Source organism: Leptonotus elevatus, chromosome 17, assembly GCF_054856555.1.
Source record: "Leptonotus elevatus isolate MCC_2025b chromosome 17, RoL_Lele_1.0, whole genome shotgun sequence".
NCBI lineage: Eukaryota > Metazoa > Chordata > Actinopteri > Syngnathiformes > Syngnathidae > Leptonotus > Leptonotus elevatus.
The window spans coordinates 14,237,929-14,253,406 of record NC_141255.1 but is presented as its reverse complement, the minus strand read 5'-3'; the positions used below and the strand labels follow the sequence as shown (position 1 = coordinate 14,253,406).

Sequence of the window (15,478 nt, the reverse complement as noted above, 5' to 3'; positions counted from 1 at the left end):
TGAAATTATATGTATAGAATAACATACCAAAAACACGAAGGATTCAAATAAAACATCATTCTTTGAACAATTTCGCTCATACAACCGTTTCTGCTCTGATCAACCAATTTGAGGTTAAAAACAAACAAACAAACAAAACATGGTCATCGAGTGCACGTACTTTGACCCTGTGAGGATGATCAAGTGCACGTACTTTGAATCTGTGAGGATGAACAAAACCCAGACTGACATCATATTGATTAGACCTAAATGTATTAAAAAGAAAAAAAAACTGTAGAACAAATATTTGAATTTAGGATGCAAGTATGTAATCCATTTAATACTGACCCCAATTGGTTACTCATAGTTGGGCAATTAATAAAAACTTGAGCACATTTAGCGTCATGATTGACATCCGCGTGTGGACGAAAGCGGAATTGTTTGTGGATATCGCTCTTGCTTCGCCATGTTGCCTTTTTCCACAACTCCACCGGCGACACGTGATGCGCGTCAAAAGGGGGCGGGCCCCGGTCCGATGGTGTGGATTCCCATTGGCTCAGCCCGCATATCAGTCGCCTATGGAAACGGTTACGTCATGACACCCCCATCTCTTTCTGTGGTCCCTCGTTGCTCTCTCGTTTCTGTATAATAACGGGATTATTCAAGAGTTCACAGCAGCCTATGATGCAGCAAAGGCAAAGCACTCACACCACCTGGCCAGTGCTGCATCGGGTTTTTTTCTCTTTCTTGACAGCCTGCGCTGAGTGACTCCACCTAGGCCACTCTTAGCTCGTCCCCCTTGCCACTAATCTAACCTGACGTCATTCTTTCCATGACGTAGCGCCATTTTTTTCCCTCCTCTTCGCATTCAATGCCGGTAGTCTTTGTGGTGAGGCGTATATGAGAATTGTGTCAAATCCTATCAAGTGCATTTGCAAGGAGATGAAACCTACAATTGTGCAGTACAGATATATGCACACTGCGGACGAGATGCAGGCATAAAGGAAAGCAAATAAAATCTTTAAAACAGTCATTAACGTCTGTAGATGATAAACAGAGAGGGGTCAAACCTCAGTGTGTAATACATCATTATCATTATTATCATTAACGCCTCAAAGTGCATTCAGCACACACGGCAGCTTAGCAAACAGAGAAAGTTCAACTGCGCACACGACCGGTAAGATGTGCAAGTTTGAAACTTTTGTTGATGGGAACTTGTGAGTCACTTGTAGGTCAGGTGGAGGAGGAGGAGGATTTGGAAAGAAAAGAAGAGGAAGCTCACAAGTAGGGGGAAAATAATTTAGATTGATGTAAGTTTGATTGTGCAATCGCAGCATGCTAGTTCCAGTCTGTGAAAAAAGAAGAAAAAACAGAAAAAATCTACAGTACAGTACATTTGCCATTTGGGGGTTAAAACCTGTTTAGTAAATTCAGAAATGTGTTTCTAATTACATTATTGCTGAAAATATGTGCAAAGACAGAACTGTGTAGTAGTTAGTTGTGGAGATAGAGAGTTAGCTAGCTAGTGATGGCTACACCCTAAAAATGCACCTTCTCTTCAGATATTCTGCTGGCATGTCTGCTTTAGAGTGCCTCGTTGTGTTGGCTGCGAGTGTGCGCACATGTTGGAGAGATGGCGGAAGCAAAACGAGGGAATTTATAAAGGCTATTTAGTGTGGATTTTTTAGTCTACTGTGTGACTTTAGTGCAAAGCCTCACAGTCTGTGACACTATTTCCTCTAATGTTCATGAAACCAAACATAGTCGTGTCTAAATGATGCAGATGCAACAAAATTGCATGTGAAACCAAGTGTTGAGGCAGCAGAATTTAGCATGAAACCACTAAATCTCCACTTCGAATTTATTACACGCTTCACACCCACTGCAGGCTGGCCACACAAATATGTCTTCTTTTGATTTATTTGCCGTCGCTGATATGAATGAAAATCGGATTTAGAAAAGGAAAAGTCAAAGGGAATGTCTTTATTTATTTACAGAACTGCTGTTGTTTTGTATGTTGACTCAGTTCCACGGTGGAAACATGCCACATGCTCTGGAGCATCTTGTGAACTACAGTAAATGTCAAGTGTCATTAGTCCCTGTGCATGCTAATATATTGTCACCATAGTTGACTGCATGACTCACATGGCGGTGTGATGGCACGCCTAAAAAACTCCCCCTAAAATGACTACGATGGATGTTGAACGCTTTCACAGATTAAAAAATAAAAGTGTGGTGGAAAGTAGCGGTTTTCAGGATAAACCAAATTAGCTGTGGTTGAGTCTGTACGTGTTCATCCCAACATAGAACTTTAATTGCTGGGGAAGAACTTCCATGCATGAAACAAAACAAGCCAGCTTGACTAATAATTAAAGGTTGAACAAACAGCAAGTGCCACAATGAGAGAATGTCTGCTCTACTGACATTAGTATGTACTGTATTTGATTAAATCTTTAAATAATAATTTAACTCATTCAAACCCAAAAACGTATAAATATGTTGTTAACACTTTGTCCTGCACTCCCAAAAACATGTATACGTTTTTTTAGTTTTTAGTTTTTTTAATGCTAGAGCATAAAGAAGGCTTTAATACAGCTTCTGACATGAAGAGGTTGCTTAAAGCAATGGTAGTTATTACAAAAAACGGCTAGCAAGTGGCGGCAGAGTACAAGAGATTATCCAGGGCCATGTTGCAACAAGCTCTTTCTCCCAGTGTTTTCAACAGGTTTGTGAATAATGATGAAACTTAGCTATATTCTTATGCTAATTGCTGCAAAACGGAAACAGATACAAATATACCTTTTTTCCTGATAAAGGAGAGACTCTAATCTTTCTTTTGGTAGGTTCCATGTTTTTATGGCAATAGAACACAATATTCTGTGAACCTTGCAAAATCAGTCAAAATCCAGTAAAACAGCTGGGAGCGAAGGGAGTTGCTTCAGTGAAAATAGCTGGGAGGGAATGAGTTACAAATGTATTTTAATTCATTAGATTTTATTTAATGCAAAAAACTCATGTTTTCCTTTTATAATATATAATTGTTTCAACGAATGTCTTAACTCAACATGTGTTAAAAAAAATGGTGGCTGAGACTGGTTGCTTGAGCGATACCAGTTCCCATTGGCTATGTTATTTTCTCCCCAATAATAGCTGTTATGAAGATATTTCCAGTCAGTAATAACTTAGGGTCATTTAGTCTCTTTCAGAGATACATTTGACAGTGACATTCTGATTAGAGCACTCGATGATGTGATCGCTTCCACACGTCGCAGTGATCTTGTCACATGTTCGAATAGCTGGCCACATTCAAGTGCTTCGTCTATTCATGCTGGGAACAATGTCTCATTCAGAGGGGATGGAAAAAGTGCATGACACAGCACAGCTCATCAGCAAAAAAAAAGAAGAAAAAAAGACATTTTTACATGCTGACTGGAGGGAGATGCTGTTCCCCTTTAGGTCAAGCAAACGGAAAATAACAATGTTGCTGTTGTTACTCAAGCACTGTATGAATTTGGTTTCCTCCAGGTCACCTGATCTTTCTACACGACGCCGTTGCTCCAACGGACGTCGCTTTTTCCACTGGCTCAGCACATTGGCACATGGTGGACGGCAGAGAGGGGAAGGCTTTTGTGGGCTTCCTCCTTTTCAAGAGGGAGGAGAAGTGTCGCATACTTTTGACACGCACTTGATGATGTGTGGGCAAAGTTCAGAAAACATGCCATCTAGGGTCGTTTTTATTGATCGTGTTCTACAGTTTGTGAAATACACCAAATTGTAACGCCTCACCTGGGCCAACATGTCATCAAGCCTGCCCAAAATAACTGTAAATCAATTTTCCCCCTCAATACGTCTTCTCATGGAGTTTCCAATTAAACGATTAGCAAAAGTGTCAGACTGGTAAAAAAAAAAAAACATCTGTCAGATAAGAATGAATGCATGATACAGATGTGTGAAGGGAGAGCTTGTGAGCGCATCACATAAAGCCGCGCTTGTGTCGTCACTTCTATCGCGAACGACCCATGTTTGTGTTTCCAACCGCCGCAGGAATTTACTGCAGGCGCTCGCGAGGGCAGCCGCCGGGGGCCGAGCATCCGCCGGGACAAAGGCCAGAGTTGTCGAGAGAGAGGGAAAAAAAATAAAAATGGAGACTGGAGCGGACAAGGAGTTATTGTGAAAGGCGCGTGGACTGAAAATAGGCATGACAATGAACAAAATCTAATTATTGACCAAAAGCATTTATTCCTCCACCACCATAGGTGGTGCTATGCCCCTTTTAAGCCTCTGTTTTCCAACTGAGTTCCTCAAATACATGCCCAAGTGATTTTATATCCTACAGATATAGATATATAATATAACAATACTCAGCAGATATTATTTATCCTCTGCGTAGAACAATTAGTATTACAGCAGTTGCGGATCAGGCCGGTCCCTGTCCCCACTGCATTTCTGCATACTGCCCCCTGGTAGCCAAGTTGCACACACCAGAGGGAGCAGCACAAGGTCAACTGAACTGAAGCAAAAAAACGTAGCAACTGCTTCTTAATTACATCCGAGTCATATATGACTCATTACTGTATGTTTTTGTAACATATGAAATGATTGATTTTTTTGCGAGGCTGGAATGGATTACAGGTATTTCCATTCATTTGAATGGGGAAAGATGATTTGAGTTGCAATTTTGTTGTTCAAGCGTGGTCACACAGCAAATGATTAAACTCAACAGTTTTAACCATTTTTGACCCCCCCCCAAAAAAAGAACATTAGACTGTTTGCATCTACTGACATGGTGCAATAATGTATCTCAACCACTCTCCACATTTTCCAGATGTGTTCGCTCGGCTATGAGAAATTCAATTCGGTATAATTTGGTTGCAGTTTTTGAACGCAATCATTCAATTTTGTTCAGGGTCATGCAGCCTAACAGCAGCAACTGAAACAACCTGGCTAAGTTTCCACTCGCACACAATAAGTCACTACAAGTGCAAAGTGTCAGGAGAAAGTGACCCACCCCGCCTAATAAGTGCATGTGTGGGTGAGAGACTATATAGGGCGTATAAAAGTCTGTGTGAGTGTGTGGGGCGGCACAGAAGTACCATAGAAGGGTGTTGGCGCAGTTTGGTTGCGGACATGTTTTCCACCTTCTGTTTTCCGTCAATAGCTTGCGTATTTACAGCACGGCGGGCTGCAGTGAACCTTGGACACAGCGGCAAGAATCTGGGGCACGTAAATAGACTTAATAGCGCAAAAGAGCTGAGGAGAAGCCAAAGTGGAAAACATCATAGAAAACACACAAGACCAAAATATCAAGTGGCGCATAAGGACGGTGAAAGGTGTTTGGAGCACGAATAAATGAGAGCGGAAAGGAACATTCGCCTCTGGCTAAGGGGACTTTGGCTAAATTGGAGGCAATTAAGAAGCATTGTGTTTGCTGGAACAGGCTGCGGATCAATTAATGTCCAATTAATTAGAACCTTCAGAGAGTTGGAGAGAATTGAGTTTTCCCCCTCTGTGTGGTCTAGCCTGGCCTGGATCGGGCACAGATGGCAAAGACGAGGGCAGATCCAATGGGAACTTGGCGCCCTTTACACTCCATTTCTTTTGCATGTGTGTGTGTGGGGGGGGGGGGGATTTCCCCCTGGGAGGGCACTGAGAGGAAGAGTGAGGCAGGGCATATGTTGCTTGGGGGGTTGACGAGCGAGTACACTCTAAACATAAATATACATCTCAACTTCAGCCTCAAGACTGGATCCACACACTTTGTTTGTCTCTGAGACCCGCCGAGAACTCAACTGTCAACTGCTGCTTCCCCTTGACAATCTCGCCATGTTTTTTTGGTTCAATAAAAAATAATATAGAACTGTATTTTGTGGGTTCGGTCGCGTTGACAGAAAAATGGACTGTAAAACACATTTCGTGTAAAGCAGTACTAATGATCATCATAATGTAATGATGGTAGAGGACAGGATTAAGTGGGCAACACTATTCCATTCAGGCCCAATAAAAGACACGTACATGCGGGGGAAAAACATCAGGGACAACCCCGTCATTACACAATGTTCCGTCACCACTACCGCTGACACACCCCTAACCCCGATTTAGAGCGAGAGATGGGGAAGGGGAAGGCAAGGGAGGGGGAATTCAGCATGATCCTAGTGTAGCAGATGGATATGTCAGATATGCCTGCATGGGTTTATGGAGATGCTTATGGAGACGCTTAGTGGTAATGTAATGACCTCTGCATGCGTGTGTGTGGGGGTGTGTGCGTGTGTGTGTGTGTGTCAATTACCCATTTGGTCTGTGTGGGGGAAACTCTCTTAGCTGGAGCAAAAACATCGGGACATGCTTCTTCTACCTCCACACTGGTCTGTCCAAAATGAAAGATTTAGAATTCAGCCATCACAGATGGACTACATACACCTCGTAATTAATCAATTAATCAATCAAGCGCCCATGATGAATCTTTATTTGTCATCTAACAAGATATTTTGGAGAGTAAATTCAAAGTTTCTGTTCCTACAAAACAAGTCCCAGTGGCCAAGCGTCCCAATACTTTTGTCCATATAGTGTATAAAAAGACAGTGGGAAGTTCTTTCAAACACACTCAATAAACACATGAACCCTTGACTTTTAACATGCAATTTTCCTCCGCCGTCATCTATTTTCTACTGAGATGCTTTATGGAAACTCTCCGCCAGTTTAGTGTGTCACGTGACGCGCACTTGAGGAGTTTTCCGAGGCTTGCGGGTCATGTGACACGTCGGCCCAAGTCCACAGAGAGCAGACCGCGTGATTATCATCGGTAGCCCGGTTTAATGGCTAGCCTACTTTAAGCTAGAACCACCCAGAGGAGTCCAAATAAGTCATGGCAAGTGTGAGCTCACGCCGGGGAGCTCGCCCTAATACTGCGCTGTTGCAGGGGCACCAGAACCGGAGTGGAGGATTTACAACCTATCTATTTGGCGACACGTGTCTCACTCGGATGGCATGATGAAAATGTCAGCGCCTCGGGTCTTCAAGGTTTGGTTGGCCAAGATTGGTGATGTGCTTCAGGCCCAATCTTCTGTTTTATTTCCCGGTGTCAAACAGTTGCGCGTCAAACACAAACGGGAGGGTGCGAGCGACAGAATACATTCCCCAGAGCAGAGGCGTCTTGCTAAAAAAGGGAAAAAGAAGAGAGGGGAGTACAGAACATAAGTCTGCAAGCCGTCATGAATTTTGTTATCTGGATATTAATGTTGGATGTGCAGCAAGACCGCAAGTAGACAGTTCAAGGCCTTATTTTGCAAAACAGCAAAGTTAGAATAATAAATGCGATCATTTTTGTCACTATGTCAATTTTCCTTGTTTATGTAGGTCACAACCTTGCGCCGCTCCAAGGGTGCTAAAGCCAGCGTCCAGCCTGAGCCGGCCGGGAGCGTCACTCGGTGGCATTGTACCGGCAACATCCATTATGGATGAGGCCCAGTAATAATGGATGAGACCAGTGAGTAACCTGAGGATGCGGCGTGACATGGAGACTGCTCACAGCTTCGCCATCTCCTTTTCCTCCTCCTCCTTTTTCTCCTGTTGTCAAGCCTTTCTCGCAGAACATGACGCCAGCCTGGACACAAACAAACATGGAGGTGTTCTAATAAAGCAATACACAAGTGTCAACAAGCTGCTACACTGCGGTAAAGGAAGGGCAGGCTCGGGTTTTACAACCCCGTGTCAAGTCGCATCAGCGTTCACGCTAATGTTGTCCTGTGATCTAATTAGCTAGAATCAACAGTCCCCAGTTGATGCATCATCGTTTGCTATTGAGATCATCAGTCTTGGAATTTTGGACATTGTGACATTACGGCATCGACTCAACTTCCAATCAGATAGCAGATCAGATTGCGTTCAGCCATGAACGCAAACACATGCAGAGACCAAGATCCTCACGATGAGCTATTGCTCATATCAATCCTGCTTTTTTACATAAAAATGTCGACTTGAAATCAAGGACTGAAAAGCACTGCAGCAAGATCAGAGCATGGAGTAGCCAATCAGAATGCTTTGATGTCATTCTATTCTATACTCCCCACAGTCATGGATGCAAACTCAATCATGACCCTGATCCTTGGAATGAGCAACCTTGGAGATTTTCTTCAAAAAGATCAAACGCTGGACCAAGGACAGAAAAGAAGCTATCATGACATGATCAGTGTGCAAATAAATAAATATTTGTTATATGTGGGGACTGCTGACTGTTAAACAGAGTCAGTTCATATTTCGGAGAGATTTGCAGTCCAATTTCCATTCAACTTTAAAGGGGAAGTCAACCCATTTTTTGTGTGTGTGACAATATGTTCTATGCAGCCCCACTGGTCTAAATATGGTATTCTGGTTAATATTGTGTTAGTGGAATATGAGTTTAGCAGCAAAATCCAGCCATTTTTATGCATCTCAGGGGGCGACCATTTTGCCTGAAGATGACATTAATGTTGCTCAGGTCTCAGGCAACGGCCAATCCCAGCTCACCTGTTTTCTGAAGCTGAGCTATTATTGGTTGTTACCTGAGACCTGAGCAACATTGATGTCAACGTCAGTCGACAGCGAGTGGCAAAATGGCCGCCCCCTGAGATGGATAAAAATGGCTGGATTTTGCTTCATAACTTTTATTCCACAAATGTAATATTAATCATAATGTCATGTTTAGACTGGTGAGGTCACATATAACATATTATTGTCAAGAAATATTTAAGGTTGACTGCACCTTTAAAGTCAATTTCTATATAAAAAAAAAAGCTTTCACTTTCCAGCACCAAACCGTTTATCCAACAAGCGGCCATTAACTATCCATGATGAGATCTTTAAAGTCAGCTGGCTGGCCACAAAGGGAGCCCTGTGTCCAAACAGCTGCCATCGTCAAAACCCCCTGACACACGCACACACCCAACAGTTGTGTGAAATCTAATAGCCACGCGGCCCACCTTACAGTAGCAATCAATGAGCAACACTTTTGACAGGTGACAGTGCGGTCTGCTGAGTAGCAGGTGACAGATGGGGAACAGGGAGGCCTCTGTGTGTGTTTGCGTGGGCGTCGGCACCCATCCAGTCTCATCCTCCGTTACGCTGACAACGGCACGCTTAGTCACACACCTGATGGACTGTGAGAATATGTGTGTTTATCACCATAGAAGCAAGCTAGGCCGGAGCCCCCCGTCCCCCCCTCCCCCTACCCCGCAGTTTACTGAATTAAAGCCTTCTCATTTCTATGTGGCACCATCACGAATGGGCAAAAGAGCTGAGGCACCTATAGGTGTTGGAGTCGGAAGGATTTGCGGCGTGATTACATGGACAAATTGTCCAGAAAATGAATAGTAATCATAATCACGCGAGGGGATGAATCAGTCAAGTGTGGGTACAGTGTGATTGCCGTGGGGGGGGGGGGGGGGGGGGGCAAAACTAAAACACTGCTACAATGTGGCACTCATTGACAAAATTTAGCGAAGACGTAGACAAAAATAGAGCCACGCCAAACAACACACTGCCTATCACTATATAGCTATATGGTTCGATGTTGTTTTTTTCCTCACTGAAACTCATCAATAAAGAGTTAATTTCTGACACTTATTTTTTTTTTTTACAATGAAATGCGCTTCTAAAAGACATATAACACGCTCACTGTCCATTCTTTGCAGGTTTTTCTTAAGCGTCCTTGCAACAATTAAACACACACACACACAAACAAGCCTTTTGTCCAAAGCTGACTGTGCCTCGGATAATGCTGCAACATCTCACTCGCTTCCATTTGACACCTTTGCTTTTGCACATTGTGTGTTGCTGAGCCTGGAAGCATGCACTCCCTCACAGCCTCTCACTTGCGGGATGAGATTACAGCAAAAATAATGTTGCATACTAATGACGGGATGTTTACGCCCCCAACTTTTGTCAACGTGTTCCAAGGTCACCACATTAAACTGGTCCATTCCATCCGCGCAGATTGAAATGGTGACGTCTTGAGGCGTGTGGATACAGTCAAATGAAAAATGTTTCTATCAGTCGATGCAGACGGGAGCTTGGCAAGGTTCCTCTGATTGGATCTTTGATTGCTGACAGTGATTGATGACTCATCGTTTGTGACATGAATTGTCCGTAGCCATGGAGGGGAGGAATTGTGGATGGATTGTACATCAGCACAAGCCATGACAAGGTTAGGCTATCGTAGAGTTCTAGGACATATTGGATGTGTTACATGACATTTTGTAATATGAATTTGAAGTGAAACATGACAGTGTGCAGTGCGAAGAAGCCAACTGAAGGGATAACTTAAATGGGCCGGAGTTGTAGTACACTCATCCGATAGGAATTTTTAGTTAAAAAGCATAGCAATTATCATTTCAGTGTCATTCCATGTGAAAGTTGTCTGTTTTCTGAAGAAAATGATTTACTCTTAAGATGTCTGGTTCTGCGATGAAATAACAACAAAGACCTCTTTGGTTGATTTCTTGAGATTTGTGTTTGAAAAGTTTAATCCAATTTGAAATCCCACATTTCGGTTCAAAATGGCAAAACGAGTTATCTGAAATCAAAAGAGTCTGCATTAAAGCACTCCCTTGACTCCTCCTCATGAAATTTGGTTTAAAAACAGCAAATCACACGTGTTATTTTTTTAGTGATGGGAATACAGAAAAGGGGGGGGGGGCAATTTCCACTTCCTGTTTTAGACATAAAAAAGCATGTAGATGAAACCTAATCACCTTGGTGGTGATAAACATAGATAGTCAACCTCCCTATTAGTCTGTATGTGCTTTTGTAACCATTTGCAGGAAATCCACGTTTCATTCTGCATGAGGCACTAGAGCTCACCCGAATCATTTTATCAGCACCAGACTGAAAGTTTTGACAAAGGAGTGCCTGCGAAACATCACAAAGACACCCCTCAAAAGAAGCACAGCGGGGGCGCCAAACACAATATAACGCGACGGCGCAATGATGAGACACTGCTCGCACCAGACGCAAGAGGAGATTTTCACCAAATCCGCCAGTTAATTTTCAATACCTAATAGTACACATATCCCCATGGGCTTTGGCGACATGTAGTAATCCAGCCTGATGTGGTTGGCGAATATCTCAATACAGTGACCTATTTTATTTCCAGGAGGTTAACCCAGCTGACGTGCCAGCGTGTGGCTTAGCTGATCGTATCAAACCTAGAACGGATGCTCTCTTGTGCCACAAGAATGCCATTTGTGCGCCCTTTCTTGGTATTTATAACCACACTGGATGGCCGAGCAATTAATTTATCATTTAACCATTCAAATCAACATGTCTAATATTTAAAACAACATAGCCATGCCTTGGAAAAGTCCGCTTAGCTTAATGCTAAAAAAAACAATGCCACATGCCACTGTTATGCTAACAGTTAGCATCAATAATTCAGGTTTTAGAAGCAGCAGACATATTTGAATACAACACATTTACTCACAAGTGTACTGTACTGCATATTGTGTGACTGATGATGCTGCCTCCCAGTAGCAAATACCAAAAGGAGCAGCATAATGAATTAGATTGCAGTATTAAACCATGATGCACAAAATGCTTAATTCTTTACATTCTTTTTCTATCTACATAAAGTCCAAGTCCATTATAGATTTTCTTTTTCACTTGCATTTGAGTCATACTACTTTTAAGGATCAGTACTCTTGCTTGTGTATACTTTTTAGCTTCTCTACCAAGTACCCACCATCAGCATACAAGACAGTTTCAAGAAGTAGAGTGTCCTGTGTCTTCCATTTATTATCTGCCATGGCAACAAAACAGCAAGTCTGCGGGGACAATATGAAGGGGTCCTACACCCCACACACACCCCCACCCCCACACCTGATCATACTGTATGGATGTGTTGTCAAGAGTGTGTCACATGGTGGAAAGGGGATAGGGGGTGAAGACTTGTACGTACCCTTGAGCACAAAATCACTTTATAAATAACCGAGAGACACATGCCCGCACCTCATTAGCATTCCAGCACACATCGGCCATCATTGGACAGAGGAACTATTAGGGACTCGGCCTTAGCCCGTGTCGAAAACCATATTGATTTTAAGGAATGGCTCAGTGGAGATGTTTGTGATCAAAGTTCAGCCTTCAAAATCAATAGGGGCAATAATTGAGAGTTTGTGGAAGATTGGAGGGACTAAAGAAACAGCAACATGATTATTTTGTGTAGCCTGAGTTGGTTATTTATTCAAGTACAGGTGGAGGGGGGTTATTTATCGGGACTAAAGTATCTGGGCTTTGGTGCAGCTGTTTTGGTTAGCAAATGAGTTCAAATAATCTAAGAGGTAGTTTAGATCATTTTATCCGACATTTCATGACCCCACAGATTATTGTGTTCTGGGATCATATTAGTACAAAAAACAGAATAGACTCTCTTCTTTCACTGGGAAAACCCCCCAAGTTAGTTTCTAGCTGTTTCCATTTTTTTGTAATCTTAAGCAAAACATGGGTTGGTTTATCCAAAACACCAACTTCTGCCCCAAAAGGTAGAGAAAATCAACAACTAAGAAACGTGCAAATGGCTTGAGTGCTGCTCACCATTCACTCCATTAAAATTAATTAATTTAAATTCCTACTCCTCACCGCAACCCATTCGTTGTTTACACCTATAATACTCTTTTCCATGTTGAGGTGTCCGACGTCCCAGACGTTGGCAATTCTCTCCCTCATAATTGACGTAGCAATCCGACATTCCAAAACTAATCTTGTTCTGCTCAAAAGCTGTGCTGATCTCAAACCCAAAGTGATGCATTGACGCATCGACGGGGATCTGTTTGTCATTACAATGGTTGACGAACGTGAATTTCACAAACAAGCCAGGCGAGACTTTCTTGCACGCGTGTTTGTTGAAAACAAATGTAAATAGACTGAAATAGCGAAACGGTGATGTTACTACGACACACAAGATGATGGTGAGATTACGCAACCGATGCCTCGCATCCCATGAATTCCGTTCCAGATTCTTGTCCTATGATGAGTGAGCACATAGGACAGGAGGCCTGCGGGGGTCTGTCCTAAGCTGACCCGGGCGCAGTGATAACATCATTCCTTCGGAGAGCCCCGTTCCTTCTGCTGCCCAGCCTGCCGTTTCCAAGGCAATGAGCAGCTCCCATCGCCTCTCGGAAGGCTTCACAAGATGAGTCCATAATGGCCGGCCGGCTTATTCATGTAGAACAATGAATGGCGAGCGGGTTCACATTGTGTCTTGAATGCAGTACACATGTGTGTGTGCCTCTGTGAGTGAGCATCTAATTGGGCTGCGAGGCCATTTGAAGCAACAGAAGCCAGGACATTCATAGGGCTTCGGGGCTGGACAGAAAAAGAACACACAGAATAGTAACACACTGAGCAGAAAATGTGTACCAAGCCCCCAGAGGGATTTTTTTCCTATCCAATTTCCACTTAAAAAAATGCACATTTCAGAATGTGTTTTTTTGCATTTGCGGTGTTCAACTGACCAACTAATGCTCCTATGGCATGTTTCTGTCTTTATGACACACATTTAATTGGACAGCAAAGCCGGAGGAGCTCACAGATGTCGTTTACGGCTCTTCGGGTGGTTATTGATCGACGATTAACTAGCGCTCGATGGCTAAAAATGGAGAGGGTGATGCAAATGAAACACAAATGAAAATAGAGGGAATATATGAATGGTTTAATGAAGTTACAAGACCGCTAATGTTATTTTGTGACGGCTGAATGGTGGAAATGAGATTATGCAAATGAGGGCATGACTTGGGACCAGCACGCAGGAAGGCTGCTGTTTATTTTTTGTGTTTATTTTGTGTCGTCACAGTGTGCATATTCGGCTTCATTAGAATGCAACGAACTGTAATTGTTTGCCAAAAGACAAATATGCAAACATCACTTCCCTGCAGCGGTATTGAGGCTGAGAATAAAAAATATATATTTTCTGTCTGACTCAATACGACTGTTGATAGGTCCTTGTATGTAAAGTGAAAATAATTATGTCTTGTAAATTTGATTATGCTATTTGGTCTAACATCTTCCTTGTGGCAACGCATAACGGGTAAGAACAGTGAAAATATTTTCACTGAAAGCATTGTGGGGCTTTTCTATGCTGCAACGTGGCACTCAAATCGAGGTGTGCACACATAGCTGACAACGAGGCACTCTGCGCCACGCCCCAAAAATCTCTGTCTCCACAATTCAGAACTGTGCCGTTCCCAGCAATTATGTGTAATAGCAAACAAATATCTGAATTCACCTTAAAGCAGGGATGGGCAAACTCGGTCCTCGAGGGCCGGAGTCCTGCAGGTTTTGGATGTTTCCCTCCAATGCAGCTGATATTTGATGAGCTCATCAGCAAGCTCTGCATAAGCCTGATAACGATCCTGTTGATTGAAATCAGCTTGTGTTGGAAGAAGGAAACCTCCAAAACCTGCAGGAGTCCGGCCCTCCAGGACCGAGTTTGCCCACCTTGACTTAAAGGGTCTCATGTTGAGTAAAGGAATATGAACAATAAACATTCCATTTCCAAGCAAAGTGCCCTTGTAAATATGCACAGAAACACAGCATCTTCTTAATACAATGAAAAAGACGTTTGATGGTACAATTGAAGAATTCTCATTTCGTGTTGTTTTGGTGACTACATCAATATGAAGAACTTCAAGCCACATAACAAAAATGTAGGAATGAGTGCATGCTCGTCGTCTTTTATTCTAGCCAACGACGGACAGGAAAATAGCATTTTTTCAAATGTGTGAACTACATGACATTGACAATGACAAGATAAAATGTGTACTCTAAAAACAAATGGGAGTATGTTATAGTGACTGAAGGACATTTCTTACTCTTGCTGCTATTTCTTGTGTAATTGCAATTTCAAACCTTTTGACACAATCCGCAGCTTTCTCTGCTTCTCGCTGCGGCGACGATTACATTTGTCCTTGGAGAGGACAACACACACACACATACACATACTCACTCCATATATCTATATATACTGTCTATATACTAAACATTCAACAGTCACAATAAATGTGTGTTGTAGCGTTGATGAGATTTTATAATTTTTTGCTCTGGATGACTCGGGTTGTATTTTTGCAGGTGCGCTGCTGAATTCTTTGTGCGTGTCATCTCAGTCTCAAAACGAGAATGTGACGACTGGACTGCAAACACACACAGTCGCACGCGTTGGGCGAGCGCCAGCCACGAGGCCCTGCTGGGACCGACCAGTCTCTAAGTAAACAGATGTGCTCTCCGTGCAACTGTTGCGATTGAACGCGTCGTTGGCAGAGTCAAAATGTGCGAAGGCAAAGTGAGAAAGCGAGAGAGAGGAAGTGGTAAAATAGACGCACACACGCAGGACTTGTGTGATGTCACTGCACTCGCAGATTTATGGAAACCTTTGGGGCAGCTTTGTTTATTCCATACTAGAAGCTGATTACAATGGAGCGAGAATGTTGTTGAATAATAAATGGGAATTGCACTGAGGGAGCCACTTCGTTTTCCA

The 15,478-nt window shown here is 42.9% G+C and overlaps 1 long non-coding RNA gene across 1 annotated transcript in view; it reads right to left on the bottom strand.

Moving 5' to 3' along the window:
• Positions 1 to 6,444: 6,444 nt before the first annotated feature.
• The window catches only part of LOC147160141 (uncharacterized), a 44,718-nt gene continuing 35,684 nt past the window's right edge, over positions 6,445 to 15,478 (bottom strand). The window contains exons 4-5 of the long non-coding RNA XR_015090419.1: positions 7,472 to 7,579; positions 6,445 to 7,132 (exon numbers count right to left, since the gene is read on the bottom strand). This is a non-coding gene — a long non-coding RNA (uncharacterized LOC147160141). The remainder of the gene's footprint in view (positions 7,133 to 7,471; positions 7,580 to 15,478) is intronic.